Source organism: Spermophilus citellus (genome assembly GCF_964194105.1).
Source record: "Spermophilus citellus genome assembly, chromosome: 8".
NCBI classification, from domain to species: domain Eukaryota; kingdom Metazoa; phylum Chordata; class Mammalia; order Rodentia; family Sciuridae; genus Spermophilus; species Spermophilus citellus.
Genome location: NC_138189.1, coordinates 19,631,744 through 19,648,206, shown reverse-complemented (window position 1 = coordinate 19,648,206; position 16,463 = coordinate 19,631,744). Strand labels below are relative to the sequence as shown.

At 46.0% G+C, this 16,463-nt stretch overlaps 1 protein-coding gene and 1 pseudogene across 2 annotated transcripts in view; both read left to right on the top strand.

The window, feature by feature from the left end:
• Window positions 1-16,463, top strand: part of SEL1L3 (SEL1L family member 3) — a 145,769-nt gene that overhangs the window by 112,141 nt on the left and 17,165 nt on the right. The gene's annotated exons all lie outside the window — the stretch shown is intronic.
• On the top strand, window positions 1,982-3,655 carry LOC308654930 (sperm motility kinase 2B-like; annotated as a pseudogene). The gene has a single exon. The product of its transcript is annotated as a sperm motility kinase 2B-like (transcript).

Below are 16,463 nucleotides of genomic sequence, written 5' to 3'. Positions count from 1 at the left end.
GTCCCCATGTTCTTCGATAAGCAGAATTAATATTTTCAAAATGGTCATACCACCAAAAATGCTATACAGAGTTAATGTAAATCCTATTAAAATCCTAATGACATTCTTCATAAAACTAGAAAAAGCAGTCATGAAATTCATTTGTAAAAAGAAGAGACCCAAAATAGCAAAAGCAATCCTTAGCAAGAAGAGAGAAGCAGGAGGCATCACAATACCAGATCTTAAACTATACTACAGAGCCATAGTCACAAAAACAGATTAAAAGACACAGAGACAAGCCCACATCAATACAGTTATCTTACTAGAAAAAGGTGCCAAAAACATTCATTGGAGAAAAGAGCCTCTTCAACAAATGGTGCTGGGAAAACTGGAAATCCATATGTAGCAAAGTGAAATTGAACCTCATGAAACTCAACTCAAAGTGGATCAAAGACTTAGGCTCTAGAACAGAGACCCTGTGCCTAATAGAAGAAAAAGTAGGCCCAAATCTTCACCATGACAGCCTAGGACCTCACTTCCTTAACAAGACTCCTGAAGCACTGGAAGAAAAATCAGGAATCAACAAATGGGATGGATTCAAATTAAAAAGCTTCTTAGCAAACAATAAACTGAAGAGAGAGCCCACGGAATGGGAGAAAATCTTTACCATATGAACCTCAAATAAGCACTAACCTCCAGTATATATAAAGAACTCAAAAAACTTAGCACCAAAAAAACAAATGCCCCAATCAATAAATGGGCTAAGGCACTGAATAGATACTTCACAGAATAAGAAATATAATCCATCAAAAAAGATATTTTAAAAATGTTCATCATCTCTAGCAATTAGAGAAATTCAAATCAAAACTACTCTTACGATTTCATCTCACTCTAGACAGAATGGCAGTTATCAAGAACACAAGCAATAATAAATGTTGGAGAGCATATAGGGAAAAGGCACACTCATACATTGCTGGTGGGACTTCAAATTGGTGCAACCACTGTGAAAAGCAGCCTGGAGATTCCTCAGAACACTTGGAATGAACCATCATTTAACCAGCTATCCCACTCCTCGGTTTATACCCAAAGGACTTAAAATCAGCAGCATACTATAGTGACACAGCCACATCAATGTTCAAAGCAGCTCAATTCACAATTAGCTAGACTGTGGAGCCAATCTAGCTGCCCTTAAACAGATGAATGGATAATGTACACAACAGGATATTACTCAGCTGTAAAGAATGACATCGTGCATTTTCATGTAAATGGAACTGGAGGAAATCATGCTAAGCGAAATAAGCCAATCCCAGAAAAAGAAAAAACTGAATGTTCTCTCAGACCAGCGGTTGCTGATCCCTAATGAGGAAGTGAGGTAGGGAAAAAGAAGGAATTTTGGATTGGGCAGAGAGGACTGAGAGAGGGAGGAGGTGTGTGGATGGGAAGGACGGTGGATGGAGACAGACACTTTTACCCTACATACTTACGATCGTGCTACCACTGCGACTCTGCACCGCGTACAGCCAAGGATGAGAAGTTGTGCTCCGTTTGTGGGTAGTGTGTCCACTGTAATGTAAAACTAATTAGGAACATTTTTCTAAAAAGCAAGAAGAAAAATCATCTCTTGCTTTGACCTCACAAGGAGCCACCGTGATGGGCTTTCAAACATGGGCCATATAAGAGGGGGACTACGGCTGGGTTTTTTGTCCATAAGTACAGGAAGCTCTTGGTGGTGACCTGTCGGACTTCCAGATGGTTAGTGTGTTTGGGGGTTGGTGGCTGGTGGTTGGTGGTTTCGGTGTTTTGCTATTTTGTGGTGGTGGTGTTGTTTTTTTGGGGGTATTCTGTTTGTTTTGTCTTTTGGTTGTTGGTTTGTTCTTTTATTTGGGTCTGTTATTTTTATTTGAGTTAGCGTCCTTAGTTGGTGTTCTGGCTTTAGGATGCAGAATCAGAGTAGTGAGAATAGTGTAGGACCACGGGGGCCCAGCTCCTGCTACGAGGTGACCCTCACTGACCATTACCAGGTGGTGAGAGATCTTGGGCAGGGGGGCTTCAGCCAGGTGGTACTGGCCCGCCATCTCCTCACCGGGGCAGAGGTGGCGGTGAAAGTGGTGCCCAAGACAGGGGAATGTGCCCGTCCTCTGTGAACCAGAGAGGTTGATGGCCCTGGATCACCGCAACGTGATCCAGCTCTTCCAGGTGACCGAGACTGTGTGCACCGTCTACATGGTCATGGAGCACACAGATGGGGGAGACCTGTGGCACTGCATCCCGGAGGTTGGTGGCCTACAGGAGGAGCAGGCCCGCCCGGTGTTCAGGCAGATCGTGCGCGCCATGCGCCACTGCCACGACAGGGGCATCGTGCACCTGGACCTGAAGCCCGACAGCCAGCGTGGTGGTGGACATCAGGGCCGACAGCGTCAAGCTCATCGACTTCAGCCTGGGCGCCACCTTCACGCCTGGGCAGAAGCTCAATGGCTTCTGTGGCACTGTCCCACACCGTGCCCCTGAAATCATACAGTACCAAGAATACAAGGGTCCCCCGGCGGACACCTCGAGCCTGGGGGTCACCCTGTTTCTCATGCTTACAGGGAGACGCCCATTTAAGGCGAGGGCTGCCAAGTGCCTGCAGGACGTCCTCATGCAGGCCAGCTACTACCTTCCCAGGTACCTTTCCCAGGATGCCTGCAGCCTCCTCTGGCAGATGCTGAGGCTGGACCGCTGGCAGAGGACCACCCTGGAGCAGGTAATGGGGCACCTGTTGCTGAGTCAGGGCAGGGAAACCTCACCCAGTCCTCGCAGCAACCCGCTCCCCAGACACCCCGACCCCGCCATCACGACCGTCATGTTCAACATGGGTTACGACCCCTACCACGCCTGGGTGTCCCTGGACCAGTGGAAATACGACGAGGCCATGGCCACCTACCTTATCCTCCGGCACCAGAGAACCCAGCGGCGGCAGGGTGGGCGCTCCAGGCGAGGCCTGTGCGCAGAAGGCTGGAGGGGCCTCGCCCAGGTCCCGGTCTGTGCTCCAGCAGGTGCGCCAGCCAGCCTGCCAGTGCCAGCGTGCCCGCCATCCCTCTGCACTTCTTCCACGTGGGCACAGCCCCTCCCAGCCCAACCTCCCGGTGTCACCCTGTGCCCCGCAGGCCCCAAGACCCCAGGCCCAGCCCATGGAGGGTCCTCTGCAGGTGCCTTGCAGAAGGCCCCAGCTCCTTCTCCCAGGCACCCTCCTCAGGCCAATCCGCTGACAGCAGCAGGGGCTGGAGGGGGTCACCAGGAGGATCGCCACCTGCCCCCAGCAACTGTGCTGCTGCTTGCCCTGCTTCCACAGACAGGGAGGCCACAGGCACCCTAGGTTCCAAAACAGAGTGGCCCCAATGGACGCGCCCTGAGGAGGCACACAGACCAAGGGACAACCAGAAGACCCCGATCTCTGGCAAACTGACCTCAAAGAGTCGGTACCCGTCAGGAAGGGCACCGAAACAGCTGCAGCAGTGAGGGATGCCTACTGGCCTAGGCCTCCCCGCAGACTCCAGCCAAGAGCCGGTCTGCCTCCACCACCACTCTCCTCTGCCCCCTCCTGCCACAGACACCAGAGACTCTTCCCTGGGACACTTTCCCCTGCCCTGCTCTGCCCAGTCTTCCTCCCGGGCTTCTGGGACAGCAGCGAGGGTTCTTCATAATGTCTGTTCCTCCCCTACTGTATAATAAAACTGATGTCCCAAAGGCTCTTTTGTTTTGCTTTGTTGTAAGAAGACAGGTTTCAAAACAGAAGAGAAAATTTGAAAAGAAAAAGCCAAAACTAAGAGGCCTCAGGGCAGAAGCAGGAGCCCAGCAGCCGTCCTGCCCAGGCCTGGACCACTGGGCCCCCTCATCTGCTCCCTGGAGGTGGAGACTGGCGGACTTCCTTGTGGACATTGGCCTTGAGCCAGTGTAGATGGGACTCCCTTTTCTTGACAGTTTAGACAGATTCTCCTTGAGCCACTTTGGACCTGACTCCGTTTTAGCCTGTTGATGTGGCCAGGCAGGATCTCTTTCCTGTCCTGAGGTCCCTTCTTGAGCTCCGTGAGCGGTGGGTGGCAGGTGCGGGAGAAGACGCATCTGGGAAGGCCCTGGGGACTGCAGGGGCTCTTCCCTGGACATTCCCCCCCCTCCCCCCGCTCTCCCCTGGCCTTCCTCACGGTGACTTTTGTGATAGCAGAGACTGTTCTTAACAAGTTTGTTTCTCACAAATTGTATAATAAAATTGATTTTCTAGAGGATATAAAAAGTATCAGTCAAGAACAGAATCCAGAAGTTTTTAAGTAGGAAAACATAAATCTGCCTGAGTCTGCTTATCATTGTGCCTGAGCTGTGGGTTGATGGTGCCCGTTGTACTCAGGTCCTAATGTTTGTTTAAATGTTTTAAATAAACAATGCAAGTGTGTCTTACCCTGCCATCTGCTGCTGTGCCTTGATGCCACAGACCTGATGATCTATAAAGAACACAAATTTCTTTAGCTCACAGTTTTGGGAGTGGAGAGACCAAGAGGCAGTGGCTGGTACCTGGTGAGGACCTCTTGGGGCAAGTGGCATCAGATGATGAGGGACAGGGGCCTGCCAGCTCAGCTCTCTGCCTCCTCTTACAAAGCCACTAAGCCATCTGGGGCCCCTCTCTCGTGACCTCATCAATTCCTAGTCATAGCCACCTCCTAAAAGTCTCACTTCCAAATACCATCAGGACAGAGATTAGGGGATTAAGTGTCCTGTACATGAACTTTGAGGCACATTCACACCCTAGCAGAGGGGATGTGGTAGCTGTGTAAAAAGCTGGCCATTCAGAAAGTCTCAGACCAAGCCTCTGTATGTGCCCCTTCCTTGAGTTAATAAGTATATTTCTCTACAAGGGGAAGAGAGGAAGAGGAGGTGGAGGAGGGAGACAGAGCAGGAGGAGGGGTGAGGGGTGAGGAGAGGTGAGGGGGTGAGGAGAGGTGAGGGGGTGAGGCCGTCTCCCCTGCTGATGTGTACTGACTTCCAGGATCATATCTTTAGAAGTAAAGCAAGAGCCAGGACAATGGCCATAGACCATTTGGAGCATATTAAAGGGACATGTGTGTGAATCACCTTCCTCTAGAAGAGGAAAGAAACCAGAGAGGAGAGAAACTGGAGGCTGGGCTGGAGAAAGACAGAAACTTACATGGCATACGTGTTTTGTACCTTTTGAATTTGGGACAATATGTGTGTGCGACCTATTCAATGCAGTGCTAAAGGGAAGAAAAAAAAAAACTGACAAAGGCCATGGTTTATCCCTCAATTGAAAACAGGGCATCTCTAGCCTAGAGCAGCTCTTGAGCTATGAAGGGACATAAGCTTGGGGGGGGGTTTTACCTCATTTAAACCTCCCTTCCTCTGGACCCACCTTCTCTAGAGTGTGCATAAGGGACAGGCCCAAGTGGTCCCGTGTGACACTGCTGCTATGGTCACTGACCACGCCAGCTCCGTGGTGGCCAAGGGCTTCCCAGATTTATATTAGACGTTACGTTTCTTCTGCTTCTTTTTAAATTAAAAACATAACTGTGGCAAAATATGCATAACATGAAATTTACCATCGCAAGCACTTTTAAGTGCACAATTCCATGGTGAAGTACACTCACATTATGGTACAACCAATCTCTAGAACTCTCTTCATCTTGCAAATCTAAAACATTATACCCATGAAACAACCTGAGTCTTCTGCCCCTATGGATTAAGCTACTCTAGGGGCCTCATGTAAGTGGAATCATCCAGAATTCGTCTTTTTTGACTAGCGTATTTCACTTAATGTCTTCAAGGTTTATCCAGGATGTCAGGTTGCTTGCCTTAGAAATGGTTGTATATTATTCCATTTATGCACGATATAGACCACATTTTGGTATCTGTTCATGCGTCCATGAATACTTGGATTACTTTTCACTGTTAAGGATAATGCTACTTTAAATGTGGTGTACAAACATCAGACCCTGCTTCCAGTTATTTTCGGTATATACCCAAGAGTGGAATGCCTGGGTCATACAGTGATTCTGTGTTTGATCTTTTGAAGAATCATCACAGTTTTCCAGAGCAGTCGGACCATTTTATATCCCTACCAACTGCCTAAGAGTTCTCATTTCTCCACCTCCTCACCAGCATGTTATTTCCTGGGTCTTTTGTTTGTTTGTGTGTTTTGTTGGGGTAGTAGTCACCCTGTGGTACAGAGGGGGGGTAGTAGTCACCCTATGGTATGGAGTAGTCACCCTATGGTACGGAGGTTTTGATCTCATTTCCCTGTCATCGTGTTCTTCTTCTTGACTTGGTCCATTGTCTTCTTCTCACTCTCACTCCTGCCACAGCCCTTAATGAGTCTGTGGGTTTCTTAAGGGCTTTGTATTTTATGGATGTTCGTTTTTTGTCTGCTCTTTACAAATTCTGAGGCCAAGGATGTTTCTGATGGACATATTGCAGTTTCCAGTTTCGGACAGCTTCTGACGTTAGCAGAGCAACAGATCACCTGAAGGAGTGAGGGTGACTGGGACCAGGCCAGATAGCTATGGGGGACAGACATTCCTGGGTGGTGTGTTGGAGCAGGTTTGCCTTTTTCTAGTATTTGAGATTTCAGGTGTTGCTTTTACATTGGATGGCATTTGCTCATTTCCCAAAAGACAGAGTGTCCCAGGAGTCAACATGTTCTTCAATACTTCCCGCCACAGGAGTGTCACAGTAAGGACGGCTCATGTGAACAGGCGGCAGGAGGTCACTCCAGGAAAAGTGTGCGGTGGGCATAGAGACCTTAAGGCAGGGACCTGTGTGGAATCCTGGAAAGAGCACCGTGGAGAAGGAAGGGGCGGGGGTGAGGAGAAAGGCAGTATCCATGGTGGTGAAGGATAGACTCCTTTCTTGGCACAGCCATGAAAGCATCCCAAACTGGAAGCTTGAAGCAATACACATTTATTTTTCCAACGTTCTGGAGGCTCTATGTCTGAAATCAACACGTCGCAGGGTGGGCTCCTCCTGCAGGCTGTGGGGGCCTCTGTCTCCAGCATTCCCCTGACTCTGGGCGTGGTCAGCAGTCCTTGGCTTCCTGGGTGTATGGATGCACCACTCCAAGGCCCCTTCCTCTCCAGGTGATATGCTCCCTAGTGTGTGTTGGGCGCTGTCCGAATGGCAATAATCAAGAATACAAGCAATAATGTCAGTGAGGATGTGGGGAAAAGGCACACTCATACATTGCTGATGGCACTGAAAGTTGGTGCAGTCACTCTGGAAAGCAGGATGGAGATTCCTCAGAAAAGTTGGAATTGACCTATTTGACTCAGTTATTCCACTACTCAGTTTATACCCAAAGGACTTAAAATCACCTTACTACAGTGACAGCCACATCAGTTCACAATAGCTAAACTATGGAACCAACCTAGGTGCCCTTAAACAGGTGAATGGATAAAGAAAATGTAGTATAGATACACAATGGAATATTACTCAGCCTTAAAGAAGAATGAAATCTTGGCATTTGCTGGTAAATAGATGGAACTGGAGAATATCATTGCTAAGTGAAATAAGCCAAAACCAAAAATCCTAAGGTTGAATGTTTTCTCTATATGAGGATACTAATTCACAATGGGGAGCGGGGCTAGGGAAGAATAGAGTCAGTTTGGATTACGCAGAGGGGAGTGAAAGGAGGGGAGGGGGTCAGGTGTAGGAAAGATAATAGTATGAATCAAGCATTAGTACCCTGTGTGCATATATGACTGTATGGAGTGGTGTGATTCTACATCATGTACAACCAGAAGGCTGAGAAGTAGTACTCCACTAGGTATGATGTGTCAAAATGCATTCTACTGTTGTGTATGACTAATTAGAACAAATTTTTTAAAAAGGGCTTGGGGTGTACTTCAGTGGTAGGTCACCCCTGGGTTCAATCCCCAGTACCTCGAAAAAAGGAAAATGCATTCCAGATGCACGGCTGAGTGCTGTGCTAATCAATCTGCAGGCCCACCCTCAAGGTAGCACACCATCAGACAGCAGGGCACGTGTTCCACAGCAGTAGGTGAGTGGCCATGAGAGGCGGCGCCGAGTGCAGGACAGTGTCTGGTAGGGGCTGTCTTGACAGGTGTCAGGATTTGGGCCAGGGACATGTCAGATGGGGAGGGCTGCCTGAGCAAGACATGGAGGTGAGAGGGGTACATGGTATTTTAGGGACCAGTGGGGCTTTTGTCAGCAGGGGAGCCGGTTGTGGCCCAGTGGTTAGAACACACCGAAACCAGCCGTGCGTGAGCTCACAAAAGGCAGCCTCCCCACAGGCCTGGCCCTGCCTTCTGGAAACACTGCAAAGAAAAAGCTCGAGGCTGTGGCCAGCCGAGTGCTGGATCGTCCTCTGGGTGTGAAGAGGCCAGAAGTGGCCCTCTGGTATCTCAAACAGCCTCAATGAGTCGCCTAGAGAGGCCGAGATCATTCCTGGGGGGTGAGTCTGAGACAGAGCTGAGGACCAGTTCTGGGAAGGACCTGCAGAGGTGCAGAGAAGAGGATCCCAGGGCCCTGGGCCCAGGGCAGCTCCAGCCCTGAGGGCTTCCAGAGAACCGGCCTGGTGAGCTCTTGTCACTCTCCCAGGACCTTTCCTCAAGCCTGCCATTCTAGAAACTCTTCAAGACTGAAGGAGGTGTTCCCTTGATTCTGACTCCAGGGGCCTGACCAGCTGTGGAGTTCACTGCTGAGTGCGAATGAGGAACCTAATATCTGTACTCCTCTTTCTCCCTAGTAAAGGAATTTCTGGAAGTCCAGAACCTGGCTCGGTGGACGCTGTGCCCTGCTTGGCCATAATAGGTATATGATAGGTATTAAGTAACCAAGTGAGTGGGGCTCTCCTGCATCCTGAAGCTCAAGTCATCCGCTGTCGGTTGATGACTCTCCATGGTAGTTCCCCCAGATGACCAGCCCAAGTCCATCAAAAGGTGCTGACCCAAAATTTTGAGTGACACTCCAGGACGTGTGAGGCCCAGCAGCTGGCGATGGCACTGGGGAGCACCCTATAAGGCTGAGCAACATTGGGACCTCTTTTCTGGGAAGGCAAGTTCCTTCTGCCTAGGGGAATTGTCATGGGAGAAGAGGTTCCTCCAAAGAAGGGTCCCAGGAGTTCCCAGAGAGTGGGGAGCTAGCCCAGGACCAGAGGGTTCTTGGCATAGGATCTCGGCATATAACAGAAGTGTAGACGTTTGGTTACTTAGGAAGGTAGGTTCTCATTCAAGGGAGGATTGGGCCATCTGGAGAGTGAGAGGCACAGATTTTGGGTTCCCAGTTCTTCCTTTAAGGGAAGGGTATGGGAAGGTGAGGGGTGGGTATGGGAAGGTGAGTAGGAACTACACTAGTCAGGTGATCTCAAGATGGTTTCTAGTAAGCTGGTCAATCTCCAGATCCTCAGGCTGACCTTGTCTTCATTATCTGATCATTAGATAGTACTGGATCCCCTAAATTATCTCAAAATATCATATCTCTCTCGACTTCATCAGTTTATTGGTAGGTGAGGATAATTGACAGTGCACAAGTAGATTTACAGATTTCCCAGGAATTTGGGAGTTAACAGGCCTAGGAGAGAGACTGGCTTAGGAAGTGACAGACCTGGAAAAGCAGGTGGGACTTCTGACTAAGTTTTATTTTCTTGTCCTTTCTTTATGTCTCCTTTCTATCTATTTTTCATTCTTTCTATCCTACCTAAGGACTGCTACAAATCATGTGACAATATTAATGTGCCCACAGTTGTATTCTCAGAGTGTTGAGAGATATTAGGTTTACATTTCATTTAATTCCCATAAGTTAAAAGAGAGACACATCCCCATTTTACAGAAGAATAAACTTTCAGCACAACAATGCAAGTGCCAAGCCCCACCAAATCTCAGAGGCACATAGCTAAAACATGTCTTTCTCACCAGACACCTGCAGGTTGGCTGTGGTTCAGTGGATCTGGCTGCACTCAGCAAGGCTCCGGTCCAGGCTGGGCTGTGTCCAGCCACGCTCTGTGTGTCCTTTATTCTGAGATCAGCAGGCAACTAGGGCACGTTCATCCTAAATATGTCAGATAAAAATGTGCCACCTGGGTGCATGCCTGTATCCTCAGCAAAAGCGGTGCGCTAGGCCACTCAGTGAGATCCTGTCTCTAAATAAATACAAAATAGGGCTGGGGATGTGGCTCAGTGGCTGAGTGCCCCTATCCTGGGTACCCCCCCCAAAAAAATGTGCCACTTGGGTGTAAGAATTTCTGAGAGTCATGGGTGCAGAAGAGGATTCTTCCTTCCATTTTCTGCCTAAAATCAGGGCATAAATTTCCCTTGAGAAAGGGTCTACCTCTCCCATACCAGAAAGAGGAGAGACTCTAGGACCAGAGGTAGAAAGCCAGCTCCTGGTCACTCTGCAGAAACAACCTTACCCTGTTTATTTCCCAGTCACTTCCCCATGATTCAGCCCTCCTGCAAGCCCAAGCCCCCTTTCCTTTGTTAAGGTGGTACGTGAGGCCCCGAGGCTGACCACTTAAGTTTCACTTTTTTTCTATAAACTTCCATGCATGTAACATACTGATAAAAATTATATGCCTTTTCTTCTGTACATCTCTTTTGTTACCTTTAAATTTACAGACCTCCAGGAATGAATCTAAAAAGATGGAGGAAAAGTTTTTCTTTCTCAACAATCTCATGGCCAGAAGGATCAAAGGCACAGCTCAGCCTCACATTTGAAGGCTTTGTTCCTGTCACTTCCACTAAAGGTCCCTTGGCCAAAGCACAAGAATGCAGCCAAGTCAAATCACGGGCCACACCTCCTGCGGAGAGGAGAGGAGCTGGTTTAACGCTTCCATTGTCTGATACCAAAGCTGGAGCTGCTTCCATTGTGGCCCCCCCTTAGGAATTCCTCTGGCTTGTTGTCTTTACTGCCCAACAAAGCAATTAGTTACATACTTTTGCCACATTATTCAGGTCTTAGTTCTTTGGTGTTTGCTTTGTGTCCTCAGTAGAATTTTTGAGTTATTTCATAGAGGGCACTTGTGGGTCACCCTAGCACAGATCGTGCTGGCTGAGAGAAGGTACACAGTGAGTAATTGTAATGGCAATGGTATTGTTTTTTCTTTCTTGCAATCCTGAAGATCAATCAAAACAAGAACCTCATGCATGGAAAATGTGTGTGTCCTACCACCGAGCTGTACCCCCAGCCCATAATTTGTAGAAGGACTAGTCAGGTGCATTTTCTCCTACATTCCTACCAAGAAACCTGTGGTATGCACCACTGTGGGTATCCTGGCAGATTCCACAGAAACAAGCCCCAAGAGCTGAGCACAGTACTGTGGCCCCACAGTGCTGTGAGAATTTGACAGCTCTTCATTATGTCGGAGCATCTTCTATCAGCAGGTATGGCTAGATTAATCAGCACTGCGTCCTGGAAGACTTAATTAGTAGCTCCTTGCCAGAACTCAGCTTATTAAAAGCAGACAAGGTAGGAAGGAAGGTAGGAGGGAAGAAAGGAAGAATTCTAAGCTTATAACCTTATTTTGAGTTACTCTTCTTGCAAACCTGAAACCAAAATCTCACCTGAACAGTCAAAATCTGGGAGCTAACTCAGGAAAGGATTCCCTCTGAGACTGATGAGGCTAGTGCTGGCGATGCTTACTTTCCCTCCCGGTGCACAGGGTCATTCATCCATCAACTTTGTTCTTCATCTTACTTCATCTTCTAGATTCTGCTGTAAAATTATTATCCTTTTGCATCTGAGGAAAATCCATCTTAAAGAGATTTGTGACCTTCCCTGCGTCCCAGTACTTACAAGATGGTGAAGTTGGGAAGGAAATCCTGGAAAAATAATCTTTGCTCTTGAGCTTTCTATGTCAAGTCCCTACTGTGATCATATAATTTTCATAAACTATTTCAAACATTAAAAAGTGTGGAAGATGGGTACCCATCAACCAGTTTTGAAATAAAAAGGGGCTTTTTAAACATTTTTTTAATGATCAATTTTTTAAGAATTACAAACCAAAAATATCCCATAATTCCTCCCTCTCTACCCAGAAGCCACCTTTATTTCTATTCAGTATTTCTAATTCAGTGTGATTAAATAACATTATTTATCCATTCTCTGTTGGATTTGGTTATGTGTCGGTGAGTATTTTCTGTATGTGTCCTCTTTATGCGTATGTTCTAGAAGTTGCCTAGAATACACCAAAAGTGCAGGGGCTGTCAGATAAGCATGCTTGTTTTCTACCACTTGGCCCTGGAGCTCTCCAGGGTGGTGAAAGCCACGCCCACTCCCCCAGGAGGTCTGGCTGTTCTCCTATCTCCTCTGCAGCCAGCCAGTATTGTCAGAATTTTATCTACTTTCCAATCTGACAGGGTAAATGGCAGCTCATTTCAGCCCGTGGCTTCCTGGTTGTTAGAAGCAGCAGCGTGTCCTGGGCACACGTTGCTTCTCCTGTGGCTGCTTTCATAGTACTTTCTGTGCATTTTCCTATGGGATTGTTTTGTTTGGGAACTCTGGGCACTGATCTTTTCTCAGTTATGTGTGTTGGAAATATATTCTCCCACTATGTTACTTACTTGTTTACCTTTCTAATAATTTCTCTTATGGTATTGAAATTTTTAATTTCAATGTAATTTGCTAAGTTTAAGTATATTATTCCTTCTTTCAAAAGATCACGCATATAGCTCAAAATTCAGGAGATACCAAAAGCACACATCAAAGTCTCTCCTGACTCCTCTAAGTCACCCAGTTGCCCCTAATATCCTTCCAGAATTATATTATGCACAATTATATTATCATATCTTGCTTATAGACACAAAATATAAATATTTTTTTTTTTTTACTTTTTAAACCCAAATGTTAGCATACTGTAAACACTGTACATACCTTGGTACCCTTCCAGAATTATCTTATGCACACAGGAAGAAAATATAAATAAACATTTTTACTTTTTTAACCCAAAAGTTAGCATACTGTAAACACCATACATATCTTGAGGGGTTTTCTCCTTTACTATGTATCCTGGAGGTTATTCCATATCAGACATCAGAGTTTTAAAATTTTTTTAACAGCTCCATAAAGTCCATAATATAAAGGTACTGTAATTCATATTTAACCAGTTTCTTGCTGGTGAATAATTAGCAGTTTCCTACCTTCTGCTGTTACAAACTGAGTAACTTTGATTTTTGACCACAGTCTATTTCCTTTTCCATGGACACTGACATCGGTCAGACATCTGGATTTTTATAATCTCATAGATGGAAAATGGGATCTCAACGTGGCTTTACTTTACATTTCTGTTACTATTAGTGAACTTAAGCCACAAAAATCTAACTTAGATTTTTAAGAGTCCTCTTTCATACTTCTCTGTGGTCTGCCTGTTCCCATCAAATTATTGGCACTTCATTAATTTACAAGTTATTTATTAATGAAATTAGAGCTCTGTCTGTGGTGTGATGTGTTCATTTTTTCCCAGATGGTTCACTGGTCTTTCATCTATACTGACATTTTTCTCATGCAAATGGTCATGTTTATATTTTATTTTGTGGTTTGAGCTATCTGCTTTTCTAGGTCTTCCCTGGTCTGATGTCATCTTGATATTTGTCTGGCAAGGCAAATCACTCCTCTTTGTTCTCTAACTACTCTGCTTGCCTTTGTTCTTCCAAAATAATTTTAAAATCAATGAATTTATAGATTAATTTTGGGATTCTTTCCATGGAGGGGGAGACTGGTACAAGTAGTTACCACTTACAGAGCCTGGCACTATACTGAGAACTATACCTGTTCTAACTTAAAACAGTCCTACTAAGTGGTCCTATTACCACTCCCATTTTGGAGATGAAGAAACTGAGGCACTAAGAAGTTATTCATCTTGCCCAGGGTCATCCAGTTGGTAGTGGCAGAGCTGGGATGGAAGCTCACTGCTCTGCCTTTGCAGAATGGTTTTTAAAAGATCCTAAAACACCATACACACACTCACAAGGGGTCCTCTGGAGAGAAGTCAGGAGTGGGGTAGACACTGAAAGACCATGGAATCTGTGACACAAAGAGGCCCACATGTTTCTACATCCTACTGAAAACTCACAGCAACCCTGTGCAGTGAGGATTATTTTTTCTGCTTTTAAATGCAGAAACAGTGTGGTAGAGAGATGAGCAGCTGCCCGAGTTTATCTGCAGGCTGGATGCAGAGTGTGATGTAAGCAAGCTCCCTGCCTGCCTCCAAACCCAAGCTGGCTGATTGGGGTCCCCAAGTCCTCAAGAGCTAGCAGTCTCCTCCCTGCATTTCCAGGAATAGTTGGTTTAATGCCCCCAAACCAAGGCCAGCCCTCTAATGCCAAGTATGAATACAAATGAAACATAAGAAAGTGTCTCATCTTGATAAATGCCTTTTAGACATTGTCAGAGCCCCTCTGTCTGAAGAGGTAACTGTGGAGTGCAGGCAGAACTCCCTCCTGGCTATGGAGGGGCCTTGAGGTCAGTCAAGAAGCCTAGCCATAGCTAACATGCAGGACTCCAAACCCAGGAGTCCCATGCACAGCATTAGAACCTTCCCCAACATGCCAATCATAGGGGCCTGATGCCATGAGTGGTGGTGTTCCTGAGGAACCGGGAGAAGGGCTCCCCAGAAACTCAGCACCATGGCCTAATCTGCACTCAGCTGTGCAGGTGGATCAGGGCCGTGGCCTCAACATACATTTAAAATCTCATCCCTGGAAGCAAATTCAACTGAAGCCTTCTCATTTTATGTTCTTCAAACATGAAACTCTAGCTCTATTTTAAATTTTGTTTTTTTAAAAAAATTTCACACCATTTACAAAAATAACATGTAGTTTACCAAGAATCTGGAGAGAACAGGAAAGAACAAAAATCTCCATAATCACCTATAGCTGGGGTTTTCCGTGGCTAACAGGGTTTGTACTTTCAGCCTTTGGAGATGAGTACTGGGAGAGGACTTGGGATGGGTTTAACAGACAAATGATACTGCTTTGTAATATTTTGGACTTCTTTCTTTGCACTTAAACAGAATAACTTTCTATGCTGAAAAAATTACCTTTCCTTTATATTTTTAATGTATGAATTTTATTTAATTATATGGATTTTCCCCCATTTTGTTTATTTATTCGCATCACTATAGACCTTTATGCTATCTCTGACCTTTGGTTCTTATAATCAGTCTGAAGGGGGTAAACTCTTGTAATCAAATCTTCACTAGGTCATATTAATTCCTTTGGGATAAATTCTCAGGCTTGGGTGGTAGGTGCCTGGGAATGGAATATGGTGGCTGGCTTGCAGGGGGCCTCAGGCTGGACCTGGCCAGACCTCTCCCTTAAGATGCTTGGATTTCCAGCCAGATTCTCAGTCTCTCTGGCCTCCAGGGGTGAAGTGATAGTCTAGGACACAGCAGGTGGCTGGCCTTGGATTCTTAGGGAACAGAAACACTCTCTTCTCTTGCTCTAACTCCTCAAGGGAAGGGCAATCCTGGGAGCCCTCTGCACCCTAGAAATGTCACTTTACCCTGGAACCTGCCCAGGAAACCTCCTGGGGGAAGGAGAAAATGAAACTTCCTCTGCAATCAGCGATTTGAGTAAGCGACTCAAGGAGCTGGCAATGTTGTATATGAAAACTGGCTCAGAGTGTAGATTTTAGGTGCTCTTACCACATACAAAAGCAGGCAATCATGGGGTGGGGAGGGGGCTGTGTTATTTGCTTTTCTATAATAATTTCACTATGTATATGAGTATCAAAATATCATCTTGGGCTGGGCACAATGGGACACGCTTAGAATCCCAGCAGCTCAGGATCCTGAGGCAGGAGGATCACAAGTTCAAAGCTAGCCTCCGCAACTTGACGAGGCCCTAACAAATTTAGCAAGCCCTGTCTCAAAATAAAAAGGGCTGGGAAGGTGGCCCAGTGGTTAAGCACCCCTGGGTATAATCCCTAGTACCTAAAAAAAAAAAAAAAAAAAATCATCTCATACAATTTAACCTACCTAACTAGTTAACTAAATAACAAATAAATAAATACATAAAGCTGTGAATGATGTTCTGTTCAAGTCCACCAGAGACTCATACACTGTTCAGTTTAATTAGTTTAAATATATGTAGGCAAGAGAATGTTCCACGTGAATTAGTTGGGTCATTTGGGGGCCTGTTTTCATTTTTGTTTGTTACAATTGAACTAACCTGTGTTTCTGCTGATATTTTGACTCTAAAAGATGATGTGTAGACTTGAAAATCATGTAGTCCTGGCTCTTAGACTTCTTAGAACTCTGTCTAGAGCAAGAGCCTTAACTTCGATGTATCTCAGTTTCCATATCTGTAACATAGAAATAAGAATACCTTAAAGAAAGAAAGAAAAAAAAAATCTACTTCACAGGCATTTGCAAGGATTAAATGAGAAAACAAAGGTTTTGCATCCAGTGGTAAATGCTTAGAAAACAGTAATCCTCTTCATCCAGCAGCAAGTCTGGTGTGGTTGACGTATTATAAACGTGGAGTTCCTCT